This window comes from Mytilus galloprovincialis, chromosome 4, assembly GCF_965363235.1.
Source record: "Mytilus galloprovincialis chromosome 4, xbMytGall1.hap1.1, whole genome shotgun sequence".
NCBI classification, from domain to species: Eukaryota; Metazoa; Mollusca; class Bivalvia; order Mytilida; family Mytilidae; genus Mytilus; species Mytilus galloprovincialis.
Window position 1 is genome coordinate 80609152 of NC_134841.1, and position 25578 is coordinate 80634729.

The 25578-nt window shown below is 32.7% G+C and overlaps 2 long non-coding RNA genes across 2 annotated transcripts; both read right to left on the reverse strand.

Moving 5' to 3' along the window:
- Positions 1-4738: 4738 nt before the first annotated feature.
- LOC143073086 (uncharacterized) lies at positions 4739-14723 on the reverse strand. Its single transcript, XR_012977388.1, has 3 exons — positions 14655-14723; positions 11756-11823; positions 4739-11510 (listed from the first exon to the last, which is right to left on the reverse strand). It is a non-coding gene; the product is annotated as an uncharacterized LOC143073086 (long non-coding RNA).
- A 69-nt stretch (positions 14724-14792) lies between these two features.
- LOC143073087 (uncharacterized) lies at positions 14793-18324 on the reverse strand. Its single transcript, XR_012977389.1, has 4 exons — positions 17572-18324; positions 16926-17084; positions 16389-16461; positions 14793-16033 (listed from the first exon to the last, which is right to left on the reverse strand). It is a non-coding gene; the product is annotated as an uncharacterized LOC143073087 (long non-coding RNA).
- Between the last annotated feature and the right edge of the window lie 7254 nt (positions 18325-25578).

The following is a 25578-nucleotide window of genomic DNA, read 5'->3' on the forward strand; positions in this document are numbered from 1 at the left end:
TACTTTCAGGATAATAACTCACCTATTAATGAGTATTTCAATTGCTCTGAAATTGTTCCACAATGTTTGATACCACAAGTAAAAGGTTTGGATTAATTTTGAGGGTAATGGTTCCAACAGTTTAGGAATTCGGGGCCATAAAGGGGTCAAAAACAAGCATTTTTGTATTTTTGTCGTAAGAGTATGGATCTATCTGACATTGTACCACAAGGTTCCATATCACAAAGGAAGGCTGGGATTGAGTTTGGGGGTTATTGTCCCATTCATGCAGGAATTAGGAGCCAAAAAGGGCTAAAAACGAGCATATGTCTAGTTTCCAGATACTAACTTGTGTTTAAGGGTATGCAATTGTACTACAAGATTCCATACTACAAAGGAAAGGCAGGGATCAAGTGTGGGTTAATTGCTCCAAAGGGGGATTCAAAAAGTTTTTGGGGGTTCCAATTTTTTTAAGGGGTTCAATTTTTTTTTCAAAAAAGTTTCAAGAAGAAATCTTTGATTGCACAGTATTGCGCAATAGATTTGTAAGATCTTGATTTATTTTTTTGTGTGTCAGAAACCTATATTATGTTTAACAAAAATTTGATAACAATCCAAATTCAGACAGTATCAAACTTGAATATTGTGTCCAAATTTGGACCAACTGTTCAGGGTTCAACCTCTGCGGTCGTATCAGGCTGAGCTCAGTGAAGCAGTTTATTATAGTTCATTCTTATGTTGTACTGTTTCACCATTGTCAAAGGTTAGGAAGGGATTTGATCCCCCTAACATGTTTATTTACCTTGCGACATTCTGAATCGTTGTATGTGCCTGTCCGAAGTCAGCAGCCTGTAATTCAGTGGTTGTCATTTGTTGATGTGTTACATATTTGTTTTCCCTAAATTTTTTTGCAAATAGACTAGGCTGTTAACTTAGTTTTTCTCGTGTGAATTGTTTTACATTTGTCATTCTGGGGCCTTTTCTAGCTGTCTATATGCGGTATGGGCTTTGCTCGTTATTGAAGGCTGTACAGTGACCTATAGCCCAACTTGACAAGTCAAAGTGGACTGCAGTTCTTAAGCAGTTTACTAGCATTCACAGTTCTGACTTGACACTGTTCATTAGCATTCAGTTTACAAATTCAAGGCAATGATTAATTTGCATATACTGCTGGCATTCAAATAGCATTCCATAGCTGTTTTTTTTTGGCAGTTTATTTATCCTTCAGTTATTTAGCAGTTATTGTTGACAAAAAATTTAAATGAGATATCCAAAAACTGATGTCAGGTTCGAATATTCATGAGAACTGCTACTCTCACAAACATTGCTATACTTTTCAGAAGCACATAGGGATGGATGGACATGTGCATCTTTCCTCACTCAATATACTGCTCTTTATAGCAGGGGTATTAACATAGGTTTTGTCAAATTAATTTTATTTATGAGTCTATTCACACGCAAAAAATATAAACAAGTCTAAATTGAAAACAAATTTCAAACATGATTGCGTTAGATAAAAACCACAATTTTTATATGACTTTATGTGTGCATGGAAAACAAATTTCTTGGCAGAGGGGTCTAAATACAGCACAAACAACATTTTCCAAAAGACCAAAAAAGTGAAAAAGTATATTTTAACAAAATGCATTTGACTAGCAGGTTGAACAACGCATGTTCTTAAACCCTGCTGACTGCCATTTGCAATTGCCAAATAAACAGCTCACTAGATGTAATAAAATGGATCTTAATTATCGATTTAATCAAACAGAAAACAGAAAACAATAAACTTGAGGAAAAGATGGTATACATATACGCACATCTGGTGTATTAAATTATAAGCCTGGTACCTTTGATAACTATATATATAACCTCATTGTTGAAGGCTGTACTGTGACCCTATACTTAGTTTCTGTGTCTTTTTGGTTTCTTGTGGAGAGTTGTCTCATTGGCAATCATACATCTTTTTTATATTAACAAACAAATGTTTGAATTGTTTTACATTTGTCATTTCATGGCCTTTTATAGCTGACTATTCAGTATGGGTTTAGCTCTTTGTTGAGGCTGTACCGTGACCTATGGTTGTTTATTTTAGTGTAATTTGGTCTCTTTTGGACAGTTGAGCCTACATGGCAATTATACCACATCTTATTATTACCAATAACTCAGACAGCTTGAATGACATAGGATCTTAAATTAGTCTTTTTTTCCACAAAAAACATTTAACCTTTAAATCCTTAAGAAAAACACAACACAGACTTATGTTTGTTGACTAGCTCGAGATCAGCAACTGCATATTGTGAGCTGCCATTTAATAAGACAAATTATCAATATAAACATACACTATACAATATGAACTCGATAACTTGTACCAGTACTAGAGAAATAATCTCATGTCAACCTTTTGCATTTGAATAACTATACGTTTACCCTATACGTTCATATCTATTATAAGGCATAAATGAATAATATATATAGTGTTGCTGATAGCCCAGCAAGCATAGTGGACAACAGAATTTATTAAATAATTACATACATGTGTCTTAATATATATATATATAGATATATATATATTTATAAGTACATCTGAGTCAGTGACAACTCTACAACAGATTTATCCATCGGATCACCAGCAATGATGGTGATACATGGCTGTGTACATTATGTATATACAACTCATCTAAACATCACCCCTACAATGTTAGATCTGTAAATTTGCTTTCGCAAATTGTTTTGTTCTTCCCTCCCCGGGATTCGAACCCATGCTACTGAGATATCGTGACACCTAATCGCCTGCACTGTAGCCATCCCGCTAGACCACACAACCACCTGGGCTTCACAAAAGATAAAGCTTTCGGTGGCCGTGTGTTACCTTTCCTCGTCAGTTTTAATCTAGCGTCGTACTACAGTACATGATATATAAGGCATGGAGATGTTATTGTTACAGATCAGCTCAACTATCTATAGTAAAGGATCTTACAAATTAATGCAAGATACAGTCACAGAAAATAATTATATTTATAAGTACATCTGAGTCAGTGACAACTCTACAACAGATTTATCCATCTTATCACCAGCAATGATGGTGATACATGGCTGTGTACATTATGTTTATACAACTCGTCTAAACATCAACTTAACAATGTTAGATCTGTAAATTTGCTTTCGCAAATGTTTTTGTTCTTCCCTCGCCGGGATTCGAACCTATGCTACTGAGATATCGTGACACCTAATGTCTAGCGGAATGGCTACAGTGCAGGCGATTAGGTGTTACGATATCTCAGTAGCATGGGTTCAGATCCTGGCGAGGGAAGAAAAAAATTTGCGAAAGCAAATTTACAGATCTAACATTGTTAAGTTGATGTTTAGACGCGTTGTATATCCATAATGTACACAGCCATGCATCACCATCACTGCTGGTGATCCGATGGATAAATCTATTGTAGAGTTGTCACAGACTCAGACGTACTTATAAATATAATTATTTTCTGTGACTGTATCTTGCATTAATTTGTAGGATCCTTTACTATAGATAATTGAGCTGATCTGTAACAATAACATCTTCATGCCTTATATATCACGTACTGTAGTGTGACGCTAGATTAAAACTGACGAGGAAAGGTAACACACGGCCACCGAAAGCTTTATTTTTTTGTGAAGCCCAGGTGGTTGTGTGGTCTAGCGGGACAGCTACAGTGCAGGCAATTAGGTGTCACGATATCTCAGTAGCATGGGTTTCGAATCCAGGCGAGGGAAGAACAAAAAAATTTGCGAAAGCAAATTTACAGATCTAACATTGTTGGGTTGATGCTTAGACGAGTTGTATATATATATTTATATAAACATATGAAAAAAGCTATAACCACAATTACTACTAATAACAAAAACCTTGAAATATACTATTAGGTACAACTTAGCTAGAAAAAGTAATCCTTGTACGAACAAGAGATATAATATGGTTGACATGAATGTAAACTGAATACTGTGAAAGTACTTTAATTCGTGGGTATCAATTTTCGTGGATTGAGCAATATTTACATGTTCGTGGGTTCTTAAATTCGTGGATTTTAGTATCCTAAAAAAAAATTGAAAAATTAAAACCTTTAGAAACAAAGGATTGAAGGAAATTGCAAAGTAAACATTGACCCGTGTAAATCGTAGTGATAACACTTATTAACCCATGATAAAGTGATCAACAGATTAAAGACCATCAAAGGTGTTAATTAGGCCATAAACATGTCACCTATTGAAAATAGTTTTTATTTTTTAAACATATTGAAAATAGTAACATAAACAAATGCTATAAACGTATCTTGAATTGTCAAATAATTCTTATCAAAATCAAGTCCAGCATGAAATTATTATTTTCCATAAGTACGAGAACTATGAGGATATAAAATGAACACTTTATCATACTAGCATATCAATACCGGAAATCTGACTTTCATCGATAAAAAATATTTTTTTATGAGAATTAAAGGATCAAAAGTTGTACAGTTTAGATTATTAAAGATGAAATGGGTATAATCCTGCATGCGGTTGTAGTTCTGTGACTGCCATTAAAGTATTCTTAGATTTGACGTACTCAATATATTCTCTAGATCATATCAGTGGTCAAACCTACCGATGGGGATCTTTCCATTTCTTGATTTGGACAATGGTTGTTTTATTTCGTTGGACACTTAAATTCGTGGATAAAGTCATCCACGAAAACCACGAAAATTGGTACCCCACGAATAAAAGTACTTTCACAGTAACTGAACAAATGAATAACTCGATCATGAACGACCTCGCCAGCCAGGAACAACCAAACAAACCCAATAATGGGAAACTGGAAACCTGGGTCCAACCCAAGGGTCCGGAAACAGTCATATATGCTCCGACCCAATGCGACAAGTCGTCTCACGAGACATACTCGGAAGTGTATTGTTTTGAAAAATATATAAATGCATGTATCAAAGTATATTCATAATATGAATGGAACTTGAATGTTGCCCTGTCTGCAGCGGGCTAGAAAGTGATAATCTCAGGGAAAAAATTTCCCGTTATAATGTTAGTCATGTGTCTTATACCTACTGATGTGAACTTAAAAAAATACTACGCTAGTACCTTATATACAATAATTTCTCCCTTTTACTATGAAACGTAAGAAATTATACATATTTCAGTATGTTCTGTGGCTGACCAGGAAACCCTATTTTAGGAAACCTGTGTCCTTTTGCCAATGCTAGTGAAACTCTATTGTTTGACCTCACTAGGTAAATGAGAAAAAGAAAAAATAATTTTGTTTGTAAATATGTAAGTAAAAAAGAAATCTTGTCATTAGGACTACAGCTATAAAATTTTTGGTACAAAAAAGTCGAAATACGATTATGTTTGTATATATAATAGCCATTCCACCTACATAAAATTAATCTAATATCAAAATACAAAATTATGCAAATCTTTGTTCTTTAAACATCCCTAAAAATACAATGTTCAAAGTTCAAACTAGAACTAAAATACATAAAGATGTCACTTTACAACCAAAATATTTTGGTGCTACAATTCCTACGGCTACGTGTACATGTATTACACATAAGCAATTCCTGTTATACTTTTATGCCTAGGAAATTATTATACATACAAAATACATGAATACAACTCATAAGCATAAAAATATACACATAAAGAAAATCGTTATAATGATAATTAATGAAATAATTGTTAACTGTGTTTAAAACGAGATAAAATCAATGTAGTGGAAAAATGTTGGAAACCTGTTTTGAAACTATTTGCTTGGAAGAACTTTCTCAGGAGGAATACTTTGTACAGTATAAAAAGGAGAACTATTCAAAACAAAATACACAATCACATGTAAATATATAAGTTAGAGTATATAAAAAGAAACTCGACACTCTGGGTACATAGTGAAGGTTTTCAAACTATTTCCAATCGTAAGTCTATGAAACACAAGCAAAATTTAATTATAATGCATCATGCTACAAAATACCTAAATAACAGCTAATCTGCTTCCACTATATTAAAAATAAATGGGGTCAATGCCTCCATAGGGAAACAGATGATGACCCTGCTAGCATATGACGTTATAAAGGGACATAACTCAAGAACTGTAAAAGTGAAACTGCCAAAATTTGAACTTAAACTGAGTTTAGTGATAATAGGCATTATGTATATACATTTTATTAAATTTAGTTGAGACAAACTTAAATTAAGAGAACAGAAACGAAAACATTCAGGAATTTTTCCATATGTAAAGGGGCATAACCCTAGAATGGTAATGAAAGTGCTTGGAAGCACAGTGAATGGTAAAGATTGCTTTAATTTACCTATCTTTTTAAGGGGAGGTTTTTCATTTACAAAAATTGTAGACAGACGAACAAAGTGAAAACTGTAGGGCTCCCACATTCTCACCGGGGAGTCCTTATAATGTCCGGTTTGAGATATTGAAATTGTGATGATTTGGTTCTATCAAAGTAAAAAGAGTCTTTTATATCCAAACAATAACTGAAATAGCAAAAATTTTGAATTGTTTGTAAACACACAACTTTTGGAGAAAACTAACACATCTTTTTGGTTTGTGTTCATTAGTGTGAAGAAAAGAAGTTCAAGCCTCAAAAGCCAACTTTCTGGAAATCCATTTTTTTATACATGACCCGAAGACTGAAAATAAAAATCCTCTTTTTGTCAAGTAAACAAATACCAATTCCTAGTGTGAAGCTATATACATGGGAAAACTTTGAATTCATTCTAAACTTATTAATCCTTTCAATGCTGGTACACTTTTTTTTCTTTTTCTTTTCAAGATTTTCTAATCTAAAGCTTACTAGGGAACGCAAAATAAAAATAATGAATTTATCATGTCAAATCTGCAATTTGAATTTAAACTGAAAATTGTCAACTTTTTTATTTAAAACAATTTTTTAAAGTTTATAATTCAAAATTGTTAAAAGAATTATTAAGGGTTTCCATTTTCACTTAAACTACTTCAAAACAAAATAATTTCTAGTAAAATCTATTTGGTGCCATGAGTAATTATTCTATTTCAAGGATATCATGATTTTTCAAGACCACAAATATTAATTAACAAACTGATATGATTGCAAAGTCTGTTCTTATAAATAACCGATTATTCTGCCCCATCCTCTGACAATTTAATCTGAAACAAAATAATTTATTGTATTTTACATTTAAATAAAATTTATTGAAAATAAAAAACAAAGTCTGCTTACAAGTTATTTATTCACTTAGTCAATTCAAACATGTAATAATACAGGTACCTTAATTTGCTACTTTTATAGATGAGTGGTCAAATTTCAGACATTTTATACTAGACATTTCGGTTTCTTGGATATTTCCATCAAATGGAAAGACATACTTTCTTTTTTGACAAGACAAACGCAAGTGGAGTTTTGAAAGTAAAAAAAAAATAATACTTGAATATCATCTCTACATATTAAGTGTGTTTTAAGTTAAATTTGTGAAACAATTCTTTTGAAATAATTCATTTTTATTATATTTTTACAATTTCATAAAAACATAATTTTTAGATGCATATTTATCTAATTTAAAATATATCACTGGTGATTTCTTCAAATTAGCACAAATGATCTTAATACATGATTTCTAGTAAAAAAAAACATTATTGGCTGTATATTTATCTTATTTAGAAAATTCCATCTGTGATTTCTTCAAATTGGCACAAATAATCTTTAGACATAATTTCAAGCCTAATGTAATTTTTAAAAAGAGGGTCCATGAATTCATTTTCATGTTAAATCAGTAAAAAAAAATGGGTCTTTTCCTGATATGTAACTATTTGACATGGCTAAAAGTAGCATTTGACATTAGCGACATCATTACCTCCCCTGTTACTGTATCATATGCCCTTGATAGCAAACTTATATCAGCCTCTCTATAGATCTTGAGGAACCTTAGCTATCAAAAAGTTAAAGTAAGTAAAGTTATCGTTTAAAGGAGCATAAACTAAAATTATTTTACTCTTATAACAATACTTGAGCGTGTGTTGTAGTTATTTATTAGAATGATCTACTAAATGGTGGAGTGATAATTTGCACGTCACAATGTCAACAAGGGGAGTAATTATAAATAGAAAATGAGAGTTGGTATGAAAGTAAACTTTAAAAAGAATGTTAAATAAAATTGGTTGAATAATTTTTAATCAAATTTTGCAAAGGTACTGCTTCCAATTGGCTTCCCTCAGAGTTACATGCCTCTAATTGGGACCGCTCTGCCAGGGGTACTGCTTCTAATTAGCTTTTGCAGACAGAGGTATATATGTACTGCTTCCAACTAGCTTCGCAACAAGACAGAGGGTGTGCTCCCAATTAGCTTCACTAAGAGGTACATGCTTCCAATTGGCTTCGCTCAGACAACCATACTACTTCCAGTGTTGTAATGGTACGAATTTGCAAGTCTATACTACTTCTATTGTTGAAATGGTACATAATTGCAATTAATTGTCGTCCAAATTTGCAAAAACATATTTTATTTAACATTCTTAATCCAGTTTAATGTCACACCTACTTTCACTTTCTATTTGTAATTTCTTCTTATGGTGACAAATTGTGAAGAACACATTATCACTTGGGAATTTTGTACTCTTCTGTAGTTTTAATCCTGATGAGGGTGCGGTAGGAACCAAAACTTGTCTATCTTATTAAAAAAGACAACCTTTCCATAAGTTGATTACTGTATACCCCTACCTCTTATATTTAATTTTTTCGATAAAAGAAACAATTGTTCATCATTTTATAAGGACTTTCTTTACAGTTATCCCATTTGCAGAGTACATGGGGCATTGACCAGCATATAATCTGTTCTGCTAGTTTAAAACAAGGTGTTTGATGAATCAAGTTTGATTTAGGCCTTTTTAAAAACTTAAAGCTGATTATTTGATAACTCTCATTTATCATATATGTTTGTCACCAATGTATGAGCAAAACAAAATTATATGAAATATGAAAAGGCTGAAATCTAAAGATTTTATCATAGCTGTTATGTGGTGGTTCTTTTTTTAAGGGAAAGCAGTTTGCTTCTCAGTTTCAAAATAATGAACTTTTCAAAACACTAGTTTATGTTGATAGATGATTAATAATGGAATCAAAACAACAAAAATAATTTAAAGGTCAATGTGCTCGTTTCCGAGATATAAACAATTGAAATTTTTGCAGGTAAAATATTCTCTCTTGACTTATCATAGCTTTAACATTGACAAGTTTAAGTTTTAATGAGATTTAACAGATGGCTTATCATTATACATGTTAAAGATTTGTAAATAGAAAAATGGGGGTCAATTTTTTTAAGACATTCAAATGAATAAAACCAGAGAATTCTGAAAATCTGACAAATATCCCAAAACATGACAAGCGAACTTCCTTAATTTCATACATAAAAAAATGTGCTTTCAGATTTCAGCTTACTACTTAAATTGTATTGAAATACCTCCTTTACAACGAAATATTTCCAGTAAAATTCCTACACTGGCACAAGTTCTTTTTAATAAGTAATAAGGGAAGATAATCACAAATTCTGATAAGCAAGTAGATATTATCCCATTTCACCTTATATTAATAAGTGGCTTGTTATTTTATGCATTACATAAAATGAAATTAAGATGGTATTTGGGAAGGAGGGGGGGGGGGGGGGTGTGTGTGCTTCTAAAAAATTGTAATTTTGTCCATCAAATTAAAATTTGTGAAGCAATTTTGCCAAAAATAATTCTTTCAGGATGGAAAAGTTGCAATAGCATACCACACAGTTAAGAAATGGTCAAAGGCGATGCAAGACTAAAAATAAGTTGAGGTCAATTTAGGCTGTAACACATATTTACATATAAAATTGCATATAGAAGCTATAGGAAAGAGAAATTTGTTTCTTTTTGGTTATTTCTATGCTTAATTGACATGATACAAAAAGTCTAAGTGCAATAAGACTCTTGCATTGAACTTTTTTTGCAGACAGGGTACTTTAATGCAAATTTTATTTTCATTTTTCAGTGGAAATTCCGAAAACTTGCATGTAATTTTATTTTCAACAGGCATATATTTGAACCACTAACTATCCTACAGAAGAAGAAAAAGTTTTCATATGAAAGGAAACGGGTACATTTATCTTTGAAAAGTGATTTTTTTACAGACTTAAAGTTAACTCTTTAAGATAGAATTCAACTAACTCAACTCAATGTATCAGGGAATTTGCAGAATCTACATTTACTGATCTGGGAATTTGCTGAATCTACAGTTACTGAACTAATCTCTTAGGCCCAAGAACAGTTATTTCAATGTGCATTTCATATACTCTAGACAATAAACACAAATAAAATAAATTACACTTGTTTTGACTGTTTTTTAAGGTGTAGTGCACTACTTATGGGACAAATTATATCAAAATTATAGAAAAGTCTATCGGCTTTAACTCAAAATATGGACAATTATATGTTAAGGTGGTCTGGAATTCAATAATATACAAAATTTTACATTACATTAAGTACATATAGTACACAAATTATTGTTTTACAGAAACTATATTATTTTACATTCCCTGAAAGTAAGGTGTTTCATCAATATTCTCCTGTTTTTTGGACTTGTCAAAAATTCAGCCAAAGATGCTTAGCATAACTCAATGCATGAAAAGTTTAATGAATGCTTTGTTAAACGTACTGCTCAAATTACAGAAGAGAATGTCTAAGTTATATTGGTAAACTGTGCACTAAAAAAACTTCTAGTATGAGGCATTAAACAGGTGCATTACCTCCCCTTGACAATGTTAAACTTATGATCAATCACAACTGAGTCCAGTACCTATAGCAATAGGCTTGATATTTAGTCAAGAAATGGCTGTGACTGGTAGTAAATAAGGATTACTGACATATTGCCACATGTAATCTCTTGAATGTATCATTATACCAATTTTGACAATAATATTTTTGATTTCCATATAAAACCATTGCTACACTAAAAATATTTTTATTTTTAGATTCTCCATTCTTAACCAATGTAAATTTTAACTTAATAAGAAACATTTTATCTGTTGAGCCACAATAATAAAAATCAATAGCATATAATGGTAGAGAGAAAAAGAAAGTTGAAAATTCAAAACACAATACATTAACCTTAATTAAAACTTCCACTCTTGTTGAAAATGGAGAATCTTTACATTAATTATTTTAGAATTTATCAACTACATTCTTTCTCTTGTTTATATGCAAGATTTATATGAACCGTTCATATTGGAAACTGTTCAGTAGAGTTAGAAAGACCCCAAAGGGAAATAGGTCACTCTTGGTCTTCTTCAGACTGGCAGTAAAATCCTTGCAAAAGAAAGTCGTCTGATTGGTAGTGCAGGCTATACAAATTGGCAGTCATGTCCTGCGTCAGAATGGGGATTTTAAATCTGATGTCTTGTGAAGAGAGAATGACCAGCTGTCAACATGTTAAGAACCTTCACAACATCTCTAAGGAGTATGGAGAATTAATCACACAATTATATCCTTCAGCCACAGTAATAATTATCTGAAAAAGAAATACACTTTTCAATTTTCTGTCATATTTTAAGAAACTGAAATAGGCAAAATATAGCAAACTGGGAATAACAATTAAAGCAGAGAAACTTTTCAAAATAATAATTTTTCCCTTCCTAAAACTTGACAGGTCATTCCAGAAAATATTAAATTGTAAAAAGATTATACAAACCACATGGGAATTTACATGATCTTAAATAGAAAATTTTATAAATCTATAAAATAGTTCTTTCTTACTTTTAAAAGTCAACTCTAATAGCCATTTCCAACATCAATCTGTAAGTACAAGCTGGATCAATGCTAACCTGAAAAATAAAATGCTTAGTCATTGAAAATAGTAAAAAAGGAATCACTGTTGGTATACTTTATATGTACATTATATATAAAAATTTGTAAGGGTTCCACGGAACGCAGCGTCTCGCCTACTTTTGCTGTTAATCACAGACTCAACAAAAATGAGGAAAAACATCAATAAAAATTTCCCTCTCGATACTGTCTTTTGATTGAAAGAAGCTTCCAAGTTTGGTAAAAAATCCAGGATAGTTTATGAATCTAATAAATGTTTTATAAACTTTAACTGCAGACTGTATGTAATGTTAACTGGAAGAAAAACTAAGTCCATTTATAAGTAAAATACGGAAAAAGTGATTTTTTTTTTTACAAAATTTACTTCTGAATAATATCTTATGATCAGAAACAAGCTTTTGTCTAAGTTTGGTAGAAATCCAGGATAGTTTAAGAACATTATAAAAATTTTAAAAACTTAAACCACAGAGTGAATGTAATGTTTCCTCGCAGAAAAACTAAGTCCATTTAGGCCAATTAAAATTAATTGCTAGATTTTCATCCCCGCCCGCCCCTGTGAAATCGTCCCGCCCCGATTTTTTTTATTAAACAAAAATACGATTTCCGGATTTTATCATGTCCGTTACCGGGAACCATCGATAATTTCGTTTCATTCAACACTTCCTGTTTCAAATTTCGTTTTTGTATTTCTCCGAGTAATCTAATAACGATATGATTGAGTCGACATATTCTGCTGCTCTATTATGACAACATCTACCGAGAATAGAGATTGATAACGAGAAGGGCATGAAATATTCGAGTAACGAGTAAAACGGCTTGTCATTTAACGCAAATTGCGGTAGTCACAAGTGAATCGAAAACCGTGTTTTTTCTTTATTTATACGATGACTTTGTGTCAGGAAATTTGGTCTGTAAATGATATCCAAAGCGCAAGAATTGTAGAACAAATTGGTACAAAAAACATGACTGGATTAAAGAAATTGACAAAAGCACGAATTTGTTTGATTTATGACCGTATATTGAGAGAAAAAAAGTCGACAAACACGCATTTTAATTCCCTTATATTTACCCATGGCTGTTGTTTTTGTTGACAAACAGCAAACACCCTCTGTAACTGTCCCAATACCCTCAATTTAGTCATTAAAAAACTACTTTTTGGTTAAGTGCATGTTTTACATCACATAATTACTTTCCACACTGAGTTTACATTTTATTTTGTACTCATAATACTTGTGTTGCATACAATTGTACCAATACATTTTATTGATTTTATGTGGACTACAAACCATTGCTTAGAAAGCAAAATAAATTCGGTGTAGGTCTAGTCCAACTGAAGAGAGCATTTCTCTTCCCTTTGATGTATACTATAAATAGGTTTCTAAAGCGGCAATTACATGTATAACAGTGGTTGCCAATCAGGGATTTTTATTTAAGAGTTTAAAAAATAGTGTCAGATTCCTTATACAACATGTATATACATTATACAAGCTTATTTCCACTAGCATATACCCCGCTGTATGAAGAACTTGTGACAAGGGTTTCATATGAAATAAAATTTAAAAAATAAAATCCTCCCACCCGCCCCATGTTTTTTAAAAATTTGGATGAAAATCTACTAATTAATTTTAGTTGGCCTTATAAGTAAAATATGGAAAAAATGGAATTTTATTTTTACAAAATTTACTTCTGGATACTTTCTTATGATCATAAACAAGCTTCTGTCCAAGTTTGGTAGAAATTCAGTATAGTTTAAGAAAGTTATTAAAATTTCAAAAACTTTAACCACAGAGTGAATATTTGTGGACGCCGCCGCCGCCGCCGACGACGACGGAATGTAGGATCCCTTAGTCTCGCTTTTTCGACTAAAGTCGAAGGCTCGACAAAAATATAAAAATAGATATACAACATTTTAAGGGAGTTGGCTTCTCAGTTTCAAAATAATTAACTTTTCAAAACACTAGCATATATATTGATAGGGGATTAATAAAGGAATCAAAAGAGCAAAAAAATATACAGGTCATGGTGCTTGTTTTCGAGATATTAGCCATTGAAATTTTGGCGGGAAAATGTTCTCTCTCGACTTTTTATCATTTACAAGTTAAAGTCCTAAAAAACTATTAAAAAATAATTAAAATTTTTATAAGATTTTAACAGACAGCTTATGATCATACCTGTAAATGAATTATAAAAAGAAAAATGGGGGTCACCAGGCTTAATTTGTTAATGCATTCAAATGGATAAAACTAGAGGATTCTGAAAATTTTACCAAAATTCCAAAACATGACGAGCAAGCTTCCTTAAGGTAAAAGAAGATGCAGAGAACACAATGTGACAACATACCAACAACACTAACAAATACTACATACTTTCCAACATCTGAAACCTCAAAGAGTGAGAAATTCCTCTCATCCTTGACCTCATAGGGGGAGATTTTGTGTTAATGACATTTTGAAGTTAAATATATGACCTGTACACTAACTTGTCTACAAAACCAGTGGCGGATCCGGAACTTTTCATAAGGGGGGGGGGGGGGGGGGGGGGGTTCCAGTCAAGCTTCAGTGGTTCCCTATATAATCAACCAAATTTTTTCCAACAAAAGGGGGCCCAGGGCCCCCCTTGGATCCGCCTATGAAAACACCAATAAAACCAGACAAAGATCTCTATCTAGTTGGAGTTGACATAGCAAAAAAGATTTTCAATTACTGGTACTAATAAATCAAATATTAAAACTACTGACCAAAAGTTTTCAAGCCCAGTGATAGCTGATTGTTTGTTTCTTTTTATTGACAGTATGATAAAATTTGTTTAAATAAAGGAATAATATACATACTTGTATTTAAGATATCTTATACCACAAGTCTTACTCCCCTTCATGAAAACATTGGCACTGTTTTATAACCTAAAAAGGAATTAAAATTGACACAAATTATATATTTGACAAATTTTTTAAATTGCCAGCCTAAATTTTTATTTATACTAGAACACACCCGTGATATCACGGGTCTGTGACTGAATTAAAGTATATAACTATGCGCAAGCCTTATTTTAGTATTAGTATTGTCATCTGATAAAGTCATGCCGATTATAAGATACACAGTTTTTCTCTGCTTTCAAGTCTTTCTGTTTGAACCCGTCGAACTGGAACTTATCAATTATTGGTAATATTAATTATTTGGAAAACAAAAGGTCCTGGAATGGAGTATTTTTTAATCAACAGCATTGTCCTATATAAGTTATAAATAAAGTTGAATTCTTTGCTTCGCTGTTTTACGTCATGCCCACTAACAAATTGAAAACTGTACCTGATTTTTAGTATTCGTATTGTTATCTTAGAAAGTCTTACTGATTAAAATACTACAATAGGTAACAATTTGACAATTTAGTAGTGTCAACCCTGTGGTTATGACCCGTGTATATAGCATATTAATCCTGAATACAACGTATGGTTGTGTGCCTGTCAGATGCGGAACGTACAGATAAGGTAATAGGTAACAGGTGAATATACTATTAGTATCGGTTGCGGACTCGACCCGGAACTTCTTAATTATTGGGAATATTAATTACGTGGAAAACAAAAGGGCCTGGAATGGTGTAATTTTTAATCTACACCTTTGTACTATATTAGTTATATATAAAGTTGAATTCTGTGATTCGTCGTTTTTACGTGATGACGGCTGACAAATTGGACCTCGTAATTTTAGTATTATAGATATTCTGTATTCTGACTGCGTAATAGTGAGTTATCTCCCACTGAAAGAAACATTCTTGCTGTTTATTGTACTAGTCACCCTTGAAGTGAAAAGTTCTATCAGGATTTACTTTTAATGGAATAAAATTTTATTTGTGTACCGGAAAAACATTTATCAAACTAATAAACATCTATTTTTGTTTGTTGTAAATGTGCAAAATAACAAAAATGTGTGTTGCCTTATAGATAATCATTATAGACTTTATCACATTTTTCCTGATAATGTACAGAATTAATTGGCTTGAATATACTTGCATTATTTCTTTCATGACAAAGCCTCAGACTTGTTTGAAGATCAATGTTATAATTAATCTTCATTCCAGCTGCTATCCTTGCTGCTTGATTGCTTACATGGCAAAGCCTAGGACTTAGTTGAATATCTAAGTTAATATCTTCCATGGAGTTGCTACTCATCTGCCATCTGGACTGAAACTTGGACTGGCCGGCTTCTTGAACAAAAACTAAAATTATAAATTAAATTATATTTATAAGACTTCTGTTGGTTAATATAAATGAAATAGACATATATTCCTTCAAGCTTCATAATCTGACCTGCATCAATGGAGCCATTTTCAGCATCTTATTTGGTGAACAATTGTAATTTTGTTGGTACTTCATTCCATGGTTTAGCCAAAGCCTGCATACAAGTCTTTACAATAACATCAGTGTGATCAATTTAAAATTTTAGAACCTTTAGTCACTGAACAACAAAAAACCATATGACCTCTTTCAACTTTAAGCCTAGTGCACATTTTTATCCTGTAAACTTGTTTTATGATGATAAAATTTGATTAAATAGAGGAATTATATACGTACTTGTATTTAAGATATCTTATATCACAAGTCTTACTTCCCTTCATGAAAACATTGGCTTTTTTGGTTTTATAACCTAAAAAGGAATTAAAATTGACACAAATTATATATTTTACAAATTTGTTAAATTGCCAGCCTAAATTTTTATTAATCTATTCTGTATTCTGATTGTGTAATAGTGAGTTATCTCCCACTGAAAGAAACATACTTGCTGTTTATTGTACTAGTCTCCCTTGAAGTAAAAATTCTATCAGAATTTACTTTTCATGGCATTAATTTTTTTCGTGTACCGGAAAAACATTTATCAAACTGATAAACATCTTTTTTTGTGTGTTGTAAATGTGCAAGATAACAAAAATGTGTGTTGCCTTATAGATAATCATTATAGATTTTATCTCATTTTTCCTGATAATGTACAGAATTAATTGGCTTGAATATATTTGCATTATTTCTTTCATGACAAAGCCTCAGACTTGGTTGAAGATCAATGTAATAATTAATCTTAATTCCAGCTGCTATCCTTGCTGCTTGATTGCTTACATGGCAAAGCCTAGGTCTGACTTGGTTGAAGATCTAAGTAAACATCTTCCATGGAGTTGCTACTCGTCTGCCATCTGGACTGAAACTTGGTCCTTCCTTTAAGCTTCTTATCCAGATCTGTGTCAATGGTGCAATTTTCTGTGTCTTTGCTCTTTTTGCCTGTAATTCATTAACCATTTTCATTTTAACTTTTAATCAGTATTATGAAGACTGTTTAATGATCACATCAGTAATTCTGAAATTAATGTATGCAGATAATTATCAGAATATGGTGGCTAACCAAAAAAATCTGATGTATACATTTTGAACAAACAATCTAAACAAAGTAATATTTTCCCAATTAAAATGGAAATAAATGTAAATAAATATCCAAATTGTCAATATTAAGTCTATTTGTTGTAATAATTTAATTAGAAATTAATGTGGTGCATGTTTTATTTCAAATCCTAAATTGGAAGGATCAGTCTATTTACAAATACAATAATTCTTTTAGAATTATATTTCATTAGAGAATAAATTTGAACAAGAAATTAACGACAACTTTGTAATAAAATTTCAAGTGGTCTTTCAAAAAAAAAACTGATTTTTATTACCTAATTTTTTTTTTAAAATAGTTTAAATACAATTGTTATGACCAAATACTTACATCATCATTATCTGGTAACTAAAATGAAACCATCTTCCTCCAGGTGTAGAACTGAACTTTCATCTGTGCTCATCCATCTGTAATACAAACTTAAAATCATCTTAATATTTATTAGACAACAGTTAGTAAATTGAAAAAATTATATACTTAACTTTGTGGACGTGTCAACCGGGATCCTTTGACGACACCTAGAAAAAATTTGGACGAAAAGGCATACAAACATACACACAATCTTATCTTAACATACCTGCTGTCTGATCCTTTGATACCACCTAGAGGAAATTTGGACAAAAAGGCATACAAACACACAATCTTATCTTAACATACCTGCTGTCTGATCCTTTGACGCCACCTAGAAGAAATTTGGACAAAAAGGCATACAAACATATACACAATCTTATCTTAACATACCTGCTGTCTGATCCTTTGACGCCACCTAGAGGAAATTTGGAGATAAAGGCATACAAACACACAATCTTATCTTAACATACCTGCTGTCTGATCCTTTGACGCCACCTAGAGGAAATTTGGAGATAAAGGCATACAAACACACAATCTCATCTTAACATATCTGCTGTCTGATCCTTTGACGCCACCTAGAAGAAATTTGGACAAAAAGGCATACAAACACACAATCTTATCTTAACATACCTGTCCATCCGATCCTTTGACGCCACCTAGAGGAAATTTGGACAAAAATGCATACAAACACACAATCTTATCTTAACATACCCGTCCGTCCAATCCTTTGACGCCACCTAGAGGAAATTTGGACAAAAATGAATACAAAAACACAATCTTATTTTAACATACCTGACCTTCTGATTCTTTGACGGCACCTAGAGGAAAATTGGACAAAACGGCATACAAACATATACACAATCTTATCTTAACATACCTGCTGTCTGATCCTTTGATGCCACCTAGAGGAAATTTGGACAAAAAGGCATACAAACACACAATCTTATCTTAACATACCTGCTGTCTGATCCTTTGACGCCACCTAGAAGAAATTTGGACAAAAAGGCATACAAACACACAATCTTATCTTAACAATTACCTGTCCGTCCGATCCTTTGACGCCACCTAGAGGAAATTTTGGACAAAAATGTATACAAAAACACAATCTTATCTTAACATACCTGTCCTTCTGATTCTTTGACGGCACCTAGAGGAAAATTGGACAAAACGGCATACAAACACACAATCTTATCTTAACATACCTGTCCGTCCGATCCTTTGATGCCACCTAGAGGAAATTTGGACAAAAATGCATACAAACACACAATCTTATCTTAACATACCTTTCCGTTGGATCCTTTGATGCCACCTAGAGGAAATTTGGACAAAAAGGCATACAAACATATACACAATCTTATCTTAACATACCTGCTGTCTGATCCTTTGACGCCACATAGAGGAAATTTGGACAAAAAGGCATACAAACACACAATCTTATCTTAACATACCTGCTGTGTGATCCTTTGACGCCACCTAGAAAAAATTTGGACAAAAATGCATACAAACACATAATCTTATCTTAACATACCTGTCCGTCCGATCCTTTGACGCCACCTAGAGGAAATTTGGACAAAAATGCATACAAACACACAATCTTATCTTAACATACCTGTACGTCGATCCTTTGATGCCACCTAGAGGAAATTTGGACAAAAATGCATACAAACACACAATCTTATCTTAACATACCTGTCCTTCTGATTCTTTGACGGCACCTAGAGGAAACTTGGACAAAAAGACATACAAAGATGCACACAATCTTATCTTAACATACCTTTTCTGTTGGATCTTTTGACGCCACCTAGAACTTGGACAAAAAGGCATACAAACATATACACAATCTTATCTTAACATACCTGCTGTCTGATCCTTTGACGCCACCTAGAAGAAATTTGGACAAAAAGGCATACAAACACACAATCTTATCTTAACATACCTGTCCGTCCGATCCTTTGACGCCACCTAGAAGAAATTTGGACAAAAATGCATACAAACACACAATCTTATCTTAACATACCCGTCCGTCCAATCCTTTGACGCCACCTAGAGGAAATTTGGACAAAAAGGCATACAAACATATACACAATCTTATCTTAACATACCTGTTGTCTGATCCTTTGACGCCACCTAGAGGAAATTTGGACAAAAAGACATACAAACACACAATCTTATCTTAACATACCTGCTGTCTGATCCTTTGACGCCACCTAGAAAAAATTTGGACAAAAATGCATACAAACACACAATCTTATCTTAACATACCTGTCCGTCCGATCCTTTGACGCCACCTAGAGGAAATTTGGACAAAAATGCATACAAACACACAATCTTATCTTAACATACCTGTACGTCCGATCCTTTGACGCCACCTAGAGGAAATTTGGACCAAAATGCATACAAACACACAATCTTATCTTAACATACCTGTCCTTCTGATTCTTTGACAGCACCTAGAGGAAATTTGGACAAAAAGACATACAAACATGCACACAATCTTATCTTAACATACCTTTCCGTTGGATCTTTTGACGCCACCTAGAAGAAACTTGGAAAAAAAGGCATACAAACATATACACAATCTTATCTTAACATACCTGCTGTCTGATCCTTTGACGCCACCTAGAGGAAATTTGGACAAAAAGGCATACAAACACACAATCTTATCTTAACATACCTGCTGTCTGATCCTTTGACGCCACCTAGAAGAAATTTGGACAAAAAGGCATAAAAACACACAATCTTATCTTAACATACCTGCTGTCTGATCCTTTGACGCCACCTAGAGGAAATTTGGACAAAAATGCATACAAACACACAATCTTATCTTAACATACCTTTCTGTTGGATCTTTTTACGCCACCTAGAGGAAATTTGGACAAAAAGGCATACAAACATATACACAATCTTATCTTAACATACCTGCTGTCTGATCCTTTGACGCCACCTAGAGGAAATTTGGAGATAAAGGCATACAAACACACAATCTTATCTTAACATACCTGCTGTCTGATCCTTTGACGCCACCTAGAAGAAATTTGGACAAAAAGGCATACAAACACACAATCTTATCTTAACATACCTGCTGTCTGATCCTTTGACGCCACCTAGAGGAAATTTGGACAAAAATGCATACAAACACACAATCTTATCTTAACATACCCGTCCGTCCAATCCTTTGACGCCACCTAGAGGAAATTTGGACAAAAATGAATACAAAAACACAATCTTATCTTAACATACCTGTCCTTCTGATTCTTTGATGGCACCTAGAGGAAAATTGGACAAAATGGCATACAAACATATACACAATCTTATCTTAACATACCTGCTGTCTGATCCTTTGATGCCACCTAGAGGAAATTTGGACAAAAAGGCATACAAACACACAATCTTATCTTAACATACCTGCTGTCTGATCCTTTGACGCCACCTAGAAGAAATTTGGACAAAAAGGCATACAAACACACAACTTATCTTAACAATTACCTGTCCGTCCGATCCTTTGACGCCACCCAGAGGAAATTTTGGACAAAAATGTATACAAAAACACAATCTTATCTTAACATACCTGTCCTTCTGATTCTTTGACGGCACCTAGAGGAAATTTGGACAAAAAGGCATACAAACACACAATCTTATCTTAACATACCTGCTGTCGGATTCTTTGACGCCACCTAGAAGAAATTTGGACAAAAAGGCATACAAACACACAATCTTATCTTAACATACCTGTCCGTCCGATCCTTTGACGCCACCTAGAGGAAATTTGGACAAAAATGTATACAAACACACAATCTTATCTTAACATACCTGTCCTTCTGATTCTTGGACGCCACCTAGAGGAAACTTGGACAAAAAGGCATACAAACATGCACACAATCTTATCTTAACATACCTGTCCGTTAGATCCTTTAACGCCACCTAGAAGAAACTTGGACAAAAAGGCATACAAGCATATACACAATTTTATCTTAACATACCTGCTGTCTGATCCTTTGATGCCACCTAGAGGAAATTCAGACAAAAAGACATACAAACACACAATCTTATCTTAACATACCTGCTGTCTGATCTTTTGACGCCACCTAGAGGAAATTTGGACAAAAATGCATACAAACACACAATCTTATCTTAACATACCTGTCCGTCCAATCCTTTGACACCACCTAGAGGAAATTTGGACAAAAATGCATACAAACACGCATCTTATCTTAACATACCTTTCCGTTGGATCCTTTGACGGCACCTAGAGGAAATTTGGACAAAAAGGCATACAAACATATACACAATCTTATCTTAACATACCTGCTGTCTGATCCATTGATGCCACCTAGAGGAAATTTGGAGATAAATGCATACAAACACACAATCTTATCTTAACATACCTGTCCGTTGGATCCTTTGACGGCACCTAGATGAAACCTGGACAAAAAGACATACAAACATGCACACAATCTTATCTTAACATACCTGTCCATTTGATCCTTTGATGCCACCTAAAAGAAAGTAGGACAAAAACGCATACAGACACACAATCTTATCTTAACATACCTGTCCTTCTGATTCTTTGACGGCACCTAGAGGAAACTTGGACAAAAAGACATACAAACATGCACACAATCTTATCTTAACATACCTGTCCGTTGGATCCTTTGAAGCCACCTAGAAGTAACTTGGACAAAAAGGCATACAAACATGCACACAATCCTATCAAAACTTACCTCACTGTCTGATCCTGGACGTCACCTAAAACATAAAATGAAATAGATAACCATACCTCACTTATAATTCTTTAAAGTGACCTATAGAAAATGGAAAATAAATAAAAGAAAGAAGAAAGAAATACACCTGTAGAAAAAAGAAAGATAAAAACACCATACATATGAAAACATAAAAATGAAATATACTGAGCCAAAAAAGTTTAGCAACACTTTTTTTTCATTGTTATTTGTTGTTTCTGGATTTTTTTTTTATTTAACATCATTAATATAATCCTTAGTTTTACCTGAAATTTTAAACAGTCGTACTTTTTGCCAGTTGATTGATTTCGTGCCATTTCAGCTTTGCACGTGTAATTGATGTTTTACCTTCTGCACCTGTACTTTTAAAACGAAATTTAATTTTTTTTTTGCACACACATTCAGAAACACACCATTGGTAAGAAAAACACATAAAAGTTTGAAAAAATTGCATGGGGCGTCAACCATGCCTCTCTGAAAATGACGGTCAGATGGCTCTTGGAATGGTTGATGCCGGCATGAGTGTTGGTGACGTCGTGGCTCGATTTTATGTGCATAAGTCAACAGTTTAGGGCCTAGCAAACAGAAATCAACAAATTGCAACAACACAGGATAGGTCGATATGTCGTAGAACAAAAACAACCATCGTCAAGGGAGGAGCGCTACCTTCGCTTTACGTCAACATGTGGTAAGTTTCTTCTGGCCACAAGAGTAGTGCATTGTACTTAAAATATGGCAGAGAAATTGATTTTGAATAACACTATACTCATTTCCGCATTTTGACCCTCCCGCGCTCCATACAAAAAATATCCTAATGAATATGAGTGTTAAACATTCATGTTGCTTCTGACATGTCATAATTCCATTTTTTTATTATCATTTTGTAATAAAATTTCATATTTTTGTTGCTAAACTTTTTTGGTTCAGTATAGATAAACATACATCACTTTGGATTCTTTGAAGTTACCTATGCTATATATTTTCTATAGGCTATAAAAAATATAAAGAAACTTAAAATCCTATTGTTCAGAGAACAATTGCAGGTCTTTCCACAAGTAAGGATAATTTCAATAGTATTCTTAAAATTTTAATTGGATTACCTCCCATACATTAGCAAATTTACCTGACGATATCGATTCGGGATATAGGTATTTAGTCGGATCTTAATACATACTAGTGATTTGTTTAAAATTGGTTTTTCATAAAAATAAACGAAGAAATGTCGAAATGTTCAGAACTTAATTAAATCTGTATTTGGGTAAGATGGTGCAAGCATACGATTTTTATTGCGTCTTACACTTTGAGAAGTGAATAATCTTTAGCTACTTTATTTAAATATTGTGTAAAAACGTTAATTATGAGCTATGAAAGTCAAGTGGCTCGAGCATTTTTCTGAGGAAGTTTTAAAAAATTGCAAAGAAATATTTTAACAGTGGGTTAGCTTTCATTAGTCTTCACTATCTATAGATTAACTTTCATTAGTCTTCACTATCTATAGATTAACAACTTTTGGTTATATTTATAATTTAGAATCATCATTGAAGGTGGAGCACGACTGCAGAGTTAATAAATTATATTGATGTGCTATTTGTATGCAAGAGTGACATTCTGTTGTAATATGTGCCAATTCGAAAAAGTTATGCAAGTATTGTCTCCCTTTAACAGGTTCATTATTTTATAATATATATGTTTCTGATATTATTTTGAATAATTACAAAATGAATCAATTCAATATATTTCAGTTTTTGTTATTGGTGTATCAAAAACATTGGTGTACGAATATCATTTCATAAATTTGAAACGTTTAAAATGATAACATACCAATATAAAGAATCATTCATCATTTTTGAAAAAGACTATAAGATTATTGATCGTCCCTTCATGATAGGTTGATTGGGAAATGAATCAGAGTTATCTAATGGTAATCACAGAGAGGGACTAGCAAGCAATTTTAAATTGAAGCTTATTTAAGGTTAAAACAATTTTCCACTATAAACAAATGTTACTTTATACAAATATAAGGACTTTGTTAGCTAAATCTACAAATTTTATTAGATATTATGAATTTTTATTACAATAGATTAATATGCTACTTACACTGCTTTTTAAATGTTTAAGTTGTCTTTTAACCAGAAAAACCTTTGTCCCCTCTTTTTTGCCCCTTATTTCTTAATGATTTGTTCCGTTACCCCCTATAACCATCCTTTGTAGTATGGAAACTTGTGGTATCATTTCAGAGAGATTGATACACTTTTAAAAAGACAAGTTATTGACTAAAAACTACCACTAAAGGCTCTTAAGAGCCGGTGTCGCTCACCTTGGATCTATGTGCATATCAAACAAAGGACACAGATGGATTCATGACGAAATTGTGTTTTGATGATGGTGATGTGTTTGTAGATCTTACTTTACTGAAAATTCTTGCCACTTACAATTTTCTTTATCTACAATAAAATTGGCCCTTTAGTAACGCAGGAAAATATTTTGTAAAAATTAACAAAATTAATGAAAATTGTTGAAAATTGACTATAAAGGGCAATAACTCCTTAAGGGGTCATCTGACTATTTTGGGCATGGTGACTTATTTCTACATCTTACTTTGCTGAACAGAATTATATTATATATTATTATTAAACATAGATATTGATTTTTTTAACAATTTAATTCCCTGTCAGATTTGCTCTAAATCCTTTGGTTTCTGAGTAATAAGCCAAAATCTACATTTTACCCCTATGTTCTATTTTTAGCCATGGCAGCCATCTTGGTTAGTTGGCCAGATCACCACACACATTTTTTAAATAAGATACCCTAATTATGATTGTGGGTAAGATTGGTTAAATTTGGCCCAGTAGTTTCAGAGGAATTTTTGTGAAAGATTACAAATATTTACGAAAAATTGGTAAAAAATTATTATAAAGGGCAATAACTCCTTAAGTGGTCAACTGACCATTTTAGTCATGTTGACTTATTTGTAGATCTTACTTTTCTGAACATTATTGCTGTTTGTAGTTTATCTATCTATAATAATATTCAAGATATAATCAACTAGAGGCTCTCAAGAGCCTGTGTCGCTCACCTTGGTCTATGTGCATATTAACAATGGACACAGATAAATTCATGACAAAATGGTGTTTTGGTGATAGTAATGTGTTTGTAGATCTTTCTTTACTGAACATTCTTGTTGCTACAATTATCTCTATCTATAATGAACTTGACCTAGTAATAACAGTGAAAAATATTTCCTAAA